The sequence below is a fragment of the Pleurodeles waltl genome, chromosome 4_1, assembly GCF_031143425.1.
Source record: "Pleurodeles waltl isolate 20211129_DDA chromosome 4_1, aPleWal1.hap1.20221129, whole genome shotgun sequence".
Lineage (NCBI taxonomy): Eukaryota > Metazoa > Chordata > Amphibia > Caudata > Salamandridae > Pleurodeles > Pleurodeles waltl.
Window position 1 is genome coordinate 49,662,437 of NC_090442.1, and position 13,393 is coordinate 49,675,829.

Consider the following 13,393-nt stretch of genomic DNA (forward strand, 5'->3'; position numbering starts at 1 on the left):
TGCCCACTTCACTAGCACAAGGTGCCGCAGAGAAGCCCAGCAGGTAGTCTAGGGGTAAGCAGGGTAGTCCTTCCTCAGTCCTTGATCCGGTTCCAGTGTGATCTGAGGCTCAGGGTGCCACATTTATCCCAGGAAAGTTCCCTGATGGAACAACGCAGTCACTAGCCAATGGCCTACCAGGTCCCTCCCTCTTGGTGACGACTTTACAGTTATGTGTGGCGCCTAACAATCCCAGAATGCACTATTCTGCCCACTCCCAAGATGTCAGCACCCTTCCACGGCTGTTAGGAGCTTGATAACTTACCCTAGAGGTTTGGCTACCTCTGGAATACACGTTTACGGGAAAACCGGTTTGGGTACAGATTCCCCTCTTTGTCCCTGTCACCAGCCCATCTACCTAAACAAAGGCCAGCCCCTCAGAAATGTGATTGCCATTTGCCCATCAAAGACGGCTTCCTCTATGAAGATCGCCTTTTGGGCTAACACCCTAAGAGGCTTCCTGCCAAGGAGAGCACATCACCCTGGAGCAGGCTGCTTTTGTTCCTAAGCCTGGGAGTCATTCACACAACTCCCCAGGCGGGCAGAAAGTTTTCTCTTGGTCAATGCCAGTGTGAGGCTACTGGACCAGCTGGGTGACAGAGTGGCAACTTTCTAAAAGTTCCATTACTTTGATAGTGACATTAAATTCGACCTGGGCATCAGGTCAGGTTTAATGTCACAAATAATTTGATAAATTAGAGTACCCTGATAGGTAGTCCCATTCAGAAGTTGGCCAGGCTGGGGTGTCAGCTGGTAACCCTGTATTAGCCACCAGGGCTACTAACGTTTCCACAGGAAACAACAATTTTGTTTTTATAAACAATTTTTATTGGTTTTATAAAAAGAAAGGGAAAAGAGAGAGAGATAGAAATGCACAGATAGGTCCTGGTGCTGCCAGCATAAACACAACCTCATAAAGACAGCATAAATTGACAGTATGGCATCTCAACATTACCATTGTTCGGCACAAAGCACACAATCGCAAGTGTTCATGGGAGACGACCTAGCTATTTCCCCCGTACCTTTGTGTGTTCATGGGGACAACCCCTCGTCAATCAACTCCGTGCCTTCATTTCTGGAAGGATGGGTCAGTGGCGGAGTTCCAAGTGGCTGCAATGTCTATTTTTGCCACCAATAGGGCAGTTCCCACAAATGTACGGTCTGCCCTTGAGCCCTCCAGCCCCTGCATTGCGCCCAACAGGACCAGTTTTGGGGACATCCGTTTGCTCTCTCCCCATCACTGCATCCAGTTCAAGATTTATCTTACCCCAGTATACATCTATGTGTGGGCACTGAAAGAAGTCCGCCGCTTCTTCTGAGCACCGAGGACATTGAGCAGAGGGGCAGAGACCCGTTCGGTGCAGCCGGTTGGGAGAACGGTATGACCCATACAAAAAATACATTTGCACCAATCGCAACCTTGCCGACACCGCCAGTAGTCTAGGTGCCATTATTGCATCCATCCAGTCTGCCCCTTCAATAGGTTACAGCCATCCCTACCATTTATCTCTGAGATGGTTTAGGTTGCCCGGGACATGGTTAATTAACATCTTGTAAATTTGGGACACACCTTTCTTCCCCAGTGCTCCCATTAGTAATTTGGCCTCCAGTGGACTGTATTTCAGTAGTGTGTCAGTGCGGGATGAGTGCACGCTCAGGACATGGCAGAGTTGGAGGTACCTAAAGAATTGCGTGCGGGAGAGTTGAAAGTCGGTTTGGAATCCCCTTTCCACACATCGCCCAGCTGTGAAATGCCCAACAAATCCCATCTCTCAAACCCACTCAGTGCAGCCGATTTGTTTAACCATTTGCCATGCCACAAGGGGGTCTGCTGGGTAATGACACTGTTCCATCAAGTGTGCAGCAGGGCCACCCGCCCTGCAAGAAATACTGCTCTAGTCACTGGGCCCATCCCAGGGGAAGTGGTGATCCATAGAGGAGGTCTAGAATAAGCGGAAAGCCAAGAGTGGCTAATTCCAGCTCATACGCCGGATCGGCCCACCCCTCACTAAACCAGTCATGCACAACCAGGAGCTGCATTGCTAGGTAATACAAGTAAGGGTTAGCCATGCCCATCACCCCCATCGCATACCTCCCTCTGGCAGTGCTGCTGCACAATCTGGTGTCTCAAGCCATATAGGAGGAATGAAGTTGTGGTTCTTTCTAATGTATGGAACCAGGAACGTAGAATCGGGAATGGGAAGTTCTGGAGCACATATAAAATACACTGCAGTAACATCATCTTATATAAGGCCACACGACCCAGAACGTTTAATGGCAGCGCTTGCCATCTCTGCGGGTCTGCCTTGATCCGAGACAGCAGCGGGGCCAGGTTTAAGGACCATGTTAGTTCCAGGAGGAGGGCCACCCATATACCCAAGTATTTGAAGCTCTACCTGCGAATATGCACTACCCACTACCAATCGCAGCAGTCCTGCGACAATGCCATGGGCACCAGCACCAATTTGTCAGGGTTAATTTTAAGCCCCAATGCCTCCTCATAACAGCTCAGAAGCTGAAAGCTCCTTGGGCCGGACTCAATGGGTTCCGTCATGTACAGCAAAACATCATTGGCATACAGAACCACTCAATCTTCAGATGCATTTCCCCAGTTCCAGCCACGATGTAATGGGTCAATTCTAATCAGTTCTGACAGAGACTCAATGGCCAGAGCAAAAAGAAGAGGGGGCAGGAAACAGCCCTGGCGCGTTACCCGGCAGACATAGAAAGTGGAGGATAGGATACCATTCACCTGCACTCGGGACATGGGGTTGGCGTATAAGGCACGAACCAGTTGACAGAATCTAGGCCCCAAACCTGCACGCTGCAATACTAGGAAGAGAAATCCCAGTCAACGGTATCAAAGGCCTTCTTGAAATCAACAAATAAAAGGGCTAGGTTATGGAGTAGCTGGTGGCGCTGTGCTAAGGCCACATGTAGACGACCTATACAATGTTGTGTGCTTCGGTTGGCCATAAATACACACTGATCCATGTGAATCAGAAACGGCAGCACCATCTTAAGTCGTTAGGCAAGAATCGTGGCAGGGAGACTGGGCTGTAGTCAGCACACAGGCGTGACGGTGGCTGAGTTTTGGGAATCATGACAATAGTGGCCACGTCTAATCCCTCCGGAAAGGAGCCCAGTCGGTCAATCTCCTCATAAGGCTTTAAGGTGTGGCGTTAGGTCGTCTAAAAACACTGTATAGGATTCTGACGGAAACCCGGTCCGGGAGTGTTTCCCGCTCCCAGTGAGGAGATTGCTTCATTAATTTTCCATTTCCAGAGGGTCATCCAGGATTGCTGCCTCCGTAGGGGGCAATTCAGGAAGGGGAATGTCTGTTAAGAATTGGCGAGCATGATCCGAGTCAATCGGCGCAGAGGCCTGTTATATTGTGCCGGGAGGCACGAGTGTTCTCTCGAGCCCGAGAGCTTATCTCGAGCCTGAGGGCACTCGCGCTCTCGGATCTAATGTCAAGTGGGTTTCGAAAACGGAGGGAGCATTTGTGGCGGAGAAACGCGTCTTCGCTCTAGTAGGTCAAATAAACAGAACTTACGCTTGATGTTTTGAGGAGTACGATGTTATTTTTTACAACATTATTTTGGCGACGATTCGTATGGCTATCGACCTACTAGAACGTGATCACCAACCTGACGACATCGTATCTACATAGTTCGTGTACCGGTACCTGCCCCGGAGCAATGGACTGCAGCACACAGCTCGTCCTTCGTCATCGTTGATGTACGGTGTACGGGACCAGTGCTTGCTGGATGCACGGGTAGTGTCAACTGAGTGGTTCCCTCCGGCAGGGATCCCACGGGGAAGGCAGATCGCGAGTCCCGACGTGCCCTGCACCTCCTGGAGCACATGCGCAGGCCTAGGGGCCGCCACAGAAGACTGTCCATTGGCAGCGCCTCCTGGTTCCACTGAGAACCGCCACCAGCGGGGCCCTAGAGGGACCTCTTTGGTTATCCATGTCCATGCCGCCGTGGGATTCTCAAATAAATTAGTTTTGTTGTTGTGCACCACTTGGAGCCTTGCGGGAAAAAGAAGACGGTAAGGTATCTCCATCGCTCTCAATTTCTGTTTGACCTCTATATAGGATTTACCCTGTAGTTGAACTTCTCTTGTGTAGTCCGGAAATATAAGGACCTTTGCTCCATCGCACCTCAGTTTAGTTTTGGCACGTGCCTCCTGTAGCACTGCATCTCTGTCTTTAAAGTTAAAGAACCGAAGTATCACCAGTCGTGGTGGAGAGCCCAAGGGAGGCCTAGTCTGCAGAGCTCTATGGGCTCACCCTATGGTGGACCAAGGTGTGAGGCGATCCCCAGGCATTCACGATTTAAACCACTGTTCCAAGAATGAGGCCAGCAAGGAGGCTGCCATATTTTCTGGAAGGCCTTTGATATGGATGTTATTACGCCTTGAGCGATTTTCGGCTTCTTCGGCCCTGTGATGCAATTCTGATGTCCGGATCAACAATGTGGACACTTGAGATTTAAGGGCAGTCATTTTGTCTTCCACTGTGAATATTCTCGATTCCGCCTCTGTGATCCGTGCAGTTGCACTACAGAGATCTTGGCGCACTAGTGCCACATCAACCCTGACCTCCCCAATTTTCATCTCCACTGCTGTTTGGGAGGTCTGGATAGCTTGGAGAATGGTCGCTAGGTCTCCGGCGGGCAACGATTTCCCACCAGAGCTACTGAGGCAGCCGCAGATCTGGCGCAGGTTAAAGATGTCTTCTCAGGAGACCCTGGCTATAGGTCTAGGCCCTCGCCGGGACCCATGTCCATCTCACTGGAGCCAATTGGGTTCCTCTGCTATGGGACCCTAGGTCTCACGGGCCCCCAGGACATGGTCAAAGTCCCGCTCTGCAACTCAGCCTTCAGCAGAGAGTAGACTGATTACATAATCCCAGTGCTGGTGGGTCTTCTCGCCACGAGGCAGTGGCACATAGATCAAGAACAGAGTGCCTGCACTTTACATTTATCTCTATATAGTTTGAGGTGGGTACCCTGGCGCTGTGCTGCCATCAAAGGAACACCACTCCAATCTCCAATGTCCAGGAGCTGTACCACTTCAGGATGCGCACCACAGTATTTCGATGGGTCCACCCACACGACTCAGCCAGCAGGCCCGTTAGGTTCCCAGCACTCTCACGGGCTGGTTGCTCCTGGATACGCCTGGCCGATATGTTGTGGAGCAGCCCACTCCATCACGCCAGCCGTTTCTTCTTTTCGGCCCCAGCGCTGCCCCCAGTACTGCTGGGCTCAGGCCTGAGCCATGGCGCAAATCCCCCCACCTCGCTGAGCCTGTTGCAGTCAGCCACAGATGCCTAAATTCCGATCCAGGTCCAATCCACTCTGCACCCGCACCGCTGCCTCAACCCCTCTCCACTTCAGCCCGGTCTTCTTTCCTGCCAAGCCTCCTGGGCACAGTCCCGGAAACAAGCTGGGGTCTGCCCGCCTCACATCATAAATGGGGCCCTCCGAGGTCCCAGCGTAGCCACCAGCCGAGCGCCTCTTCAGTGGCACCCACCTGCCATTTTAGGGTGCGATCTGCCTATCGTCGCCTGGCACCGCACAGGCTCTATTGGGCGCCGCTCACTGGGTCGGATGCTGCCCCGGTTGCCAAGGTGTCCTTCACGCCAGTCAAGCTCCAGGGAACGGGGCAAAAAGAGCACTACTGGAGGCGGATGATGCAGGGGTCCGGAGCACTACGAAAGAGCGACCGCCATCTTGACGCCTCGGACACGCCCCAGGAAACAACAATTTAGAGGTGTTGTTGCTAAAACATATATAAGAAAGATATGTCTTACTTAATTAAATACAGCTTCCTGCTAAAAGGCTCTATAGGGATACTTTAAGGGAAACTTACATATATTGTTAAAGGAAGTGGTGGCTTTGCCATTAGTTTGAATGGCCAAGTCGAACTAGCAGTGATAACACTGCAGTGGCAGGCTAAAAGCCATTTTGTACTTTTTCACACACAGAGAGGCACAATCACTGCTGCAGCCCTGGGTGGACACACTGACTTACATGCCCTTGGTACCCTGGATGCCATGCACTAAGGACTTATAAGTAAGTCAGTACTTGCAACTGGATATAACTAATTCAACATACACTTTCTATGGGGTTAGAACTGTGCCATGGTAGTCTGGGTAGTAGGCCTCAGAGCACTGTCAAAACCAGCAGCATTAGTCCAAAAATGTGGGGTGAACATGCAAAAAGAGGCATTTCCTTACACCTGATTTTGGCTGGTTTCTGGTTGAAACGAGATGTGCAAATTTCCATTCAAGATAGTTTAATCAGGTATTTTAAGTTAGTGTTCTAATTTGAAACAAAAATCTGGAAAGTTAAATTTTGGGCCAAGAATGCCATTTGGTTGTGGTAACATGTCAGCAGAAACCATCAATAGTTTTCTTTTGTGAGAGAAGAGATGTATATTCTGCATCCAGCACCATCGTGGCATCTCAGGCCACTGGAGGAAGCCAGAAAGGACCATCTTTTTCACAACAGGATGGGGATGATGTTGTAGTTGTGCCTCCCACATCAAAGGATCCTACTGCACCTCAGCTGGAAAGTGAGTTTGGTGTAGACATTTTTTCACACATCCTTCTGGGGAAAAGAAGTTAATGCGTGCATAGTCACAAGCATTCTATGCGACAATGTGCTTAGATGTAGGCATTCAGGCATGTACTCATTAAAAACTAGTGTCATGATAACATATACGGGCCATGCATCCAAACTAGTACTTAGGAGTGGAGATGCAGACTCGTAGGAAGAGAGAAGGAGAAACAATGTCCCCAAAAGTACAGCGACAAGCGGAAGAGGGCCAGGATCGCCAGTTATAGTACTTCTCTACTCCCTGTCATCCCTGCTGGAAGCTGATTTGTCCAAGAGAGTTGAACAAGCTTCTGAGACAATGGACGTCCATCTTAAGAAGCACTATAAAATTTATATTGGTCTTTAAAACAAATGAAGAATGTAAAAAAAGAGTAAAATTTTGGTTACGAAAAAACATACACAAAAAACACACACATAACATTTTGAAAAAAACGAACAAAACAAAACTCAAATACAGTTCTGAAATAAGAAGAAAATAACAATAAAAAAATGTACATAAAAATGGTTTTCTAGAGTGGATTGGCTGCAAGTCAGGCCGCATCTAACCCCTGCTCCATACAGGCTTGGATAATTGGGCTAAACGCTCAAGACCCAAATGGAAGATTCCTTGCACAGCATGGAAAAGGCCACTTGGGGGACAAGCACGCTCATGAGGTATTGACTGCTTTGCAAGAATGCCAGGCCCAGCTAGTAGAATCTCTACATTGTAAAGACTATAAAGCATATCACACAAAATTACATGCTAAGGAGGACAAATCTGGATGCTTATTCACCTGGCTGACTGGACAAGATGTACAACTCACACTCATAACTGTAGGAAAGTACCCTCTTTTTGGCATTGTTACCCCTTTTGCCTGCAGTCAGTGTGTTTTGACTGTTCACTGGGATCCCGCTAACCAGAACCCCAGTGACTGTGCTCTCGCCCCCTAAATTTGGTTGCTTAGGACTCAGCACACCCCACAATTGTCATACTGTTGCCCCATAAAAGTTTCTAGTATATGGTACTTAGGTACCCAGGGCATTGGGGCACTAGGGGTTCCCCATGGGGCTGCAGCATGTATTGTGCCACCCATGGGAGCCCATGCGAATTGTGTTTGCGAGCCTGCCATTGCAGCCTGCGTGAAAAGGTGCATGCTCCCTTTCACCACAGGTCCCTGCACCAGGTCGCTGTAAGTCACCCCTATGACAGGCCCTCCTAGCCCAGAGGGCAGGTTGCATGTACCTGTGTGTGAGGGCACCCCTGCATGACCAGAGGTGCCCCTACAAACTCCAGCTCAATTTTACTGGACTTCGTATGTGTGGGGAATCCATTTTACACGTGTACTGGTCACAGGTCACAAACTGTGTCCAGCTACATAATGGGAATTCTGAACCTGGGTATGTTTGGTATAAAACATGTCGGAATCATACCCCAATACTGTTGCCAGTATTTGTTGTCTGCTTCCAACCACTCTGGGGGCTCCTCGGAGGACCCCCTGCATTGCTCCTACCAGCCTTCTGGGGTTTTCCAGGCAGCCCGCACTGCTGCTACCCCACAGACAGGTTTCTGACCTCCTGCTGCTTATCCTGTTCAAGCAGAGGATGGCAGGACAAATTATTTCCTTTGGGAGAGGGAGGCAGCACCCTCTCCCTTTGGAAATCAGCAGCCTCCCCAAGCCACCAGTATGCTTTACATTCATAAACCGGTTTGCACCAGTCTAGGGACCCCCGTCCCTGCTCTAGCGCGAAACTGGACAATGGAAAGGGGAGTAACCACTCCCCTATCCATCACCACCCCAGGGGTGGTGCCCAGAGTTCTTCCAGGTGGCCACTTGATTCTGCCATCTTGAAACCAAGGTGGGAAGAGGCCCCAGGAGCATCTGAGTGGCCAGGTCAGGCAGGTGATGTCACAGCCCCCTCCTGAAAGGTGGTCACTTCTTGAGATATTTAGGGTCTCCCTCCAAGGTGGGTCTTCAAATTCAATGTCCACGATTCCAAAAGGGCTCTTCTGCATCGTTTACTTCATCTTCTGACCACCAGTACTGTAACTGGACCCTCCAGGAACCGACAATCTGCAATTCCAGCGATGACTCTGCTTTGCAACATTCTTTCTCTGGCTCCTTCCAGCAACTGCAACATTTTCCTGGTTGTGCGTCCTCTGAGGGGGACGAGTCTTCAGCCTGCAGAAGAAGCAAAAAGGAATCTCCCTTGGAGTGAAGGAGTCACTCCCCTGCATCCGCAGGAACCAACTGCAACAACAACCGGCTGCATGGATCCTCTCTCCTCCGGAAAAGCATGGTTCACGTATCACAGGTGGTGGTCTGGAGTGGTTCCCGTGGTCCTCTCTACCAGCTGTCCAACTTGGGAGACGGTAAGCACTTGCCTCTCCTTGCAGGACAGTACTCCTGTGCACAGCAACTCTTTCAGCTACCAAGGATTGTTTTTTCCTCCTCCAAGGGATCTTCAGGCTCTGTGTAGCCCCAGCCTCCAGCACTCTCTCCTGCAAAGCACAGTCTCCTGCCTGCTGCTCCAGCGATGTGGGACTCCTCTCCAGGTGTGCTGAGTGGACCTCACTGAGACTTCTGTGCCTGCTGTTTGTGAGTTGCCTGTGGGAGCTGCATCCTCGTCTTCCGTCTTTCCTCACTGCTGAGGGTGACCTGGGACTCCCCTCCTTGGGTTGAGTCACCCTGGACCTTGCTGGTCCCCGGCAGCTCTGCAGCTCTTCGTCTGTGTCTTTTGCCTTTGCCAAGGCTTGTTGGTGGTTTTCCAACACCACTCACTGATTGCAACTCTTCTTCCGTAGTGGGACATCGCCTGCATCACTTCTGGAACTCTTCTACTGCTCTAGTGCTGCACAGCTGACTCCTTCTCTTCACTATTGACCTGGTCCTGCATCTCAAGAAGGGTGGGTAGTGGCTTCTGCCCCAACCAGACACTCCAACTTGAGTACTTTCTATGCTAATCACTAACTTCTAAAGTGCATATGACAGTGTGTTTACTCACTTCCTAGTAGAGTATTGCCTATACAGTATTTTAGTATTTGTGTTACCACAATAAAGCACCTTTATTTTTGTAACACTGCGTGGTTCTTTCATGTGTGTGTAAGTGCTGTGTGACTGTAGTGGTATTGCATAAGCTTTGCATGTCTCCTAGATAAGTCTTGGCTGCTCATCCACAGCTACTGTTGGATAGTCCTGGCTTCCTAGACACTGTGTACACCTCACTACTAGGGGATACCTGGACCTGGTATAAGGTGATAACACCATAGGTGTCATCACACACCAGACCGGCTTCCTACAATAACCACCATTTGACTTTCCCCAAATAATTTAGTACACTCCCAAGATGCCATACACACAGCTTCCACCACACACTACAGCACCCTGTTCCACCCGATGGAGCGCCTGTGAGAGCCCCACATTGGAAACTTCCTCCCTTCGATCACCTTATTCATGATGGTTGCCAAACCTAGAGAGAACTTATATGACCCTCTCACACAGCAAGAAGAACTGAAAGCCATTTGTGACTCAACAACCCGTAAAACTTCAGGTTTGGACAGCTTATCAATTGAATTTTACAAAACCTATGAGAATCTCTTGATCTTGAAGCTGGTGGAGTTCTATAATAAAGCCCTAGTCACAGGAGAACTACCACAGTCCATGCGTGAGGGACTACCGATCTCTCTCCCCAAGCTGGGGATTGAGCCCTTGGGGGTCACCTCCTACCACCCATTAGCTGTGTTAGGCAGTGATTATTAGCAGATTATTAGGGACAAGACTGTTGGAGGTAATGCCAATCATGATCTACCGAGATCAAAACAGCTTCATATCTGGTAGGTCTTTGTCCCTCAATATCCGTAGACCGCATAGAATCATGGCGAGGTCCTTGTGCACTCGCCATATTCAGTCTTCTTGGTATTTTATCTGGAGAGGCCCTTTCACATGCTAGGCTGGGCGTACATATTCGACGTAGTGCAAAAATAGGACTAGGAGACAGAATAATCTAGTTTATTAGACTCCTGCACCAACTGAAGGTAAAAACTGGCAGACTGATCTCGGAATCTTTCCTGTTGGGATGTAGCACATGCTGGGGTGTCTGCTTTTGCCACTGCTACTTGCACTGGAGTTCAAACCACTGGTGCAATGCCTTCAGGACCCAGGGCGGAGCTGGGGAATCCCGAATAGAGGGAAAACTCATGCAGTGTGACCTCTTGCTCTATATCAATGATATTCAAGGTGGGGTGTCTGACATACTGGAGACGTGCAAGGCAGAATTCAGACTTGGAATAAACTAGACCAAAACATGCTTGTTCCCCCTTTGCCCTGCATGCCCCCCACAGAACCTGGTGGTACATGAAAGTAGGATTAAATGGGAGCCTCCCACATTCTGGTATTTAGGCATGAACATCTACCACACAAGCCTGGAATTATTGGATTGAAAGCTGACGAGCGCAACTTATTTCCCGAGACCCCAGATAGCATGTTGGTCCACCCTTCCCTTAACAGTACAGGGCCAGGTTACCCTCGCCAAAACGATCACGCTGCCCATACTCCTTTACTATTTCACTAATCTTCCAATCCAGGTCCACGGCAGCAAGTCCCGCACATTGAATATGATGCTAGATGACTTGCTCTGCTGCAATGGGACATACGGGGTAGCGACGGTGAACTTACCAAAACCGCCCCCTCCCCAGCCCCACTCCCCCAGGGAGACAGTGAGGACTCAGAGCCCTGATATTTGAGAATTTTTATCTAGTGGTGCAACTACAATGGGCCGCCCGCTGGCTAGTAGGATCCAACCTGTTTTGAGAGAAAAGGTGAAGCTGGGTGCAATACTCTGACAACTGTTCAGGAGTTTTCCCTTTTGAGATATCTGCTGCCAAACACCACAGACACTTTCACTTGGAACTTCACTTGTACAGAATTCTTTCACAAGTGAACACATGCTAGTGTATTTTGCACTTGAAACCAGTAGTGAGGATACCAGATGTCCTTAAAGATTGTAGAAAGGAAACATTGTATCTAGAAGTTGTGATTAATAATGGGCACTGCAGAAGTGAAAAGTGTTTCTTCCACCCAGGTGGGATGGAGATAAATAGCATGAAGCAAAATCCACACAAAATAAGAGTGTTTTGAAAGTAGTGTTAAGTAAACACAGAAACACATTCGAAGTAGAGGCTATGGGTAGTATTTACAGTTTTCTGGACAGAATACTCTGTTTAAATGTGGCGTGTATTCTGCTTGCTGTTTTACAAGTGCCAATGACTCTAACGCACCTGTAACATGGAGTGCAGGACATTAGCCACACTGGTGATGGAGAATGCGGTCTGCCAAACTCTACATAAAAACCTATGTCAAAGTCTATAACTGATACTAATGTCATCAAAAACATATAGGGACCTATGGAACCGGACAATAATAGCTAAAAACAAATCATCTAATACTTAAAGAATTATTTGTTAAGATTATAGACTATAACTGGGATCATCTTAGGCCAGACGACCAACATTATTTAAGCCCTTGAGCCTAACTACCATACATCTGACAAAGCCTGAATTTGAGACTGAAGTAAAAGCGATGAGCCTTGCAGTCAGTCACATCAACCAGTTGTGAGCTTCATTCCACCAGCTTATGTGTTGTGATAATTACAAACGATTCCAAACCTTTGTTGTCACAAGCCTCAAGATCAACCACGCACCCAGTTATTTTCAGTGTTTCTTTAATAAACCCCTTACTAAGGAATCAGAAGACAGATTGGCCCTATGAAATAGAAATTGACTAGGAAACGAGAGAGGAGAACCTCTGAAAAGAGCAGACCTTTACATATAACCTACGGACTATAACTGAACCCCCATATTAACTCTTTTGCTTCCCCAAGAGATTGCTAATTCCTAGCAATTAGACTAAGGGCCTGATTACAACTTTGGAGGAGGTGTTAATCCGTCCCAAATGTGACAGATATACCACCAGCCGTATTACGAGTTCCATAGGATATAATGGACTCGTAATACGGCTGGTGGTATATCCGTCACATTTGGGACGGATTAACACCTTCCTCCAAAGTTGTAATCAGGCCCTAAATGCCTTATATTTTAAAGCATGGGTGCATCGTCCGGTGGTGGTAGGATTGTCATAAGTGTGGAAACTACTCCCAGGTAGCACATTTGAGGCACCCATAGGCCTCTCTGCATCTGCTTTAAAAAACAGTTTCCAACACAAAGAAGGTGGATGGTGCTGAGTTATGTCTTTCACCTGTAGACTGCCCTGGAGGAGTAGGGTAATGTAAAAAGACAGGCAGCATTCAGAGGGTGGCATACAGGATAGCCTGTGAGTGGCAGATGTCCTGTCTGCCATATCACAAGTGCATTATACACTATGGCACTTGTAATACAGATGGCAGGGTATGCACCACGTTCTGATGGATTATCCAGCTATAAAGGCCCAGAGACTGTGACAAACCTCCACTGAGGTGAAAGCGGTTATGTCAGGACGTCCTCACCCAACTCATTCCTCTCCTCTCATATACAGTGCTCTTAGGATTATGGGAATGCACTGTATAAGAACTCACACAAACCGGATGCGAGGTAAGCATGAAGAGAGACGGCGGGGGCATGGAAGAAGTAAGCCAGGCCTGCAGCCTCAGCATTTACACTGAAAGTGGAAGATATCTCCAATCACCTGTCGAGGTTCACATAGTACCTGTCAAGGTTCATATAGTTATAACTATCAGGCCTGCAGCCTCAGCAT

The 13,393-nt window shown here is 48.7% G+C and overlaps 1 long non-coding RNA gene across 2 annotated transcripts in view; it reads right to left on the bottom strand.

The window, feature by feature from the left end:
* Positions 1-13,393, bottom strand: part of LOC138287378 (uncharacterized) — a 92,712-nt gene that overhangs the window by 41,463 nt on the left and 37,856 nt on the right. The window lies entirely within an intron of this gene.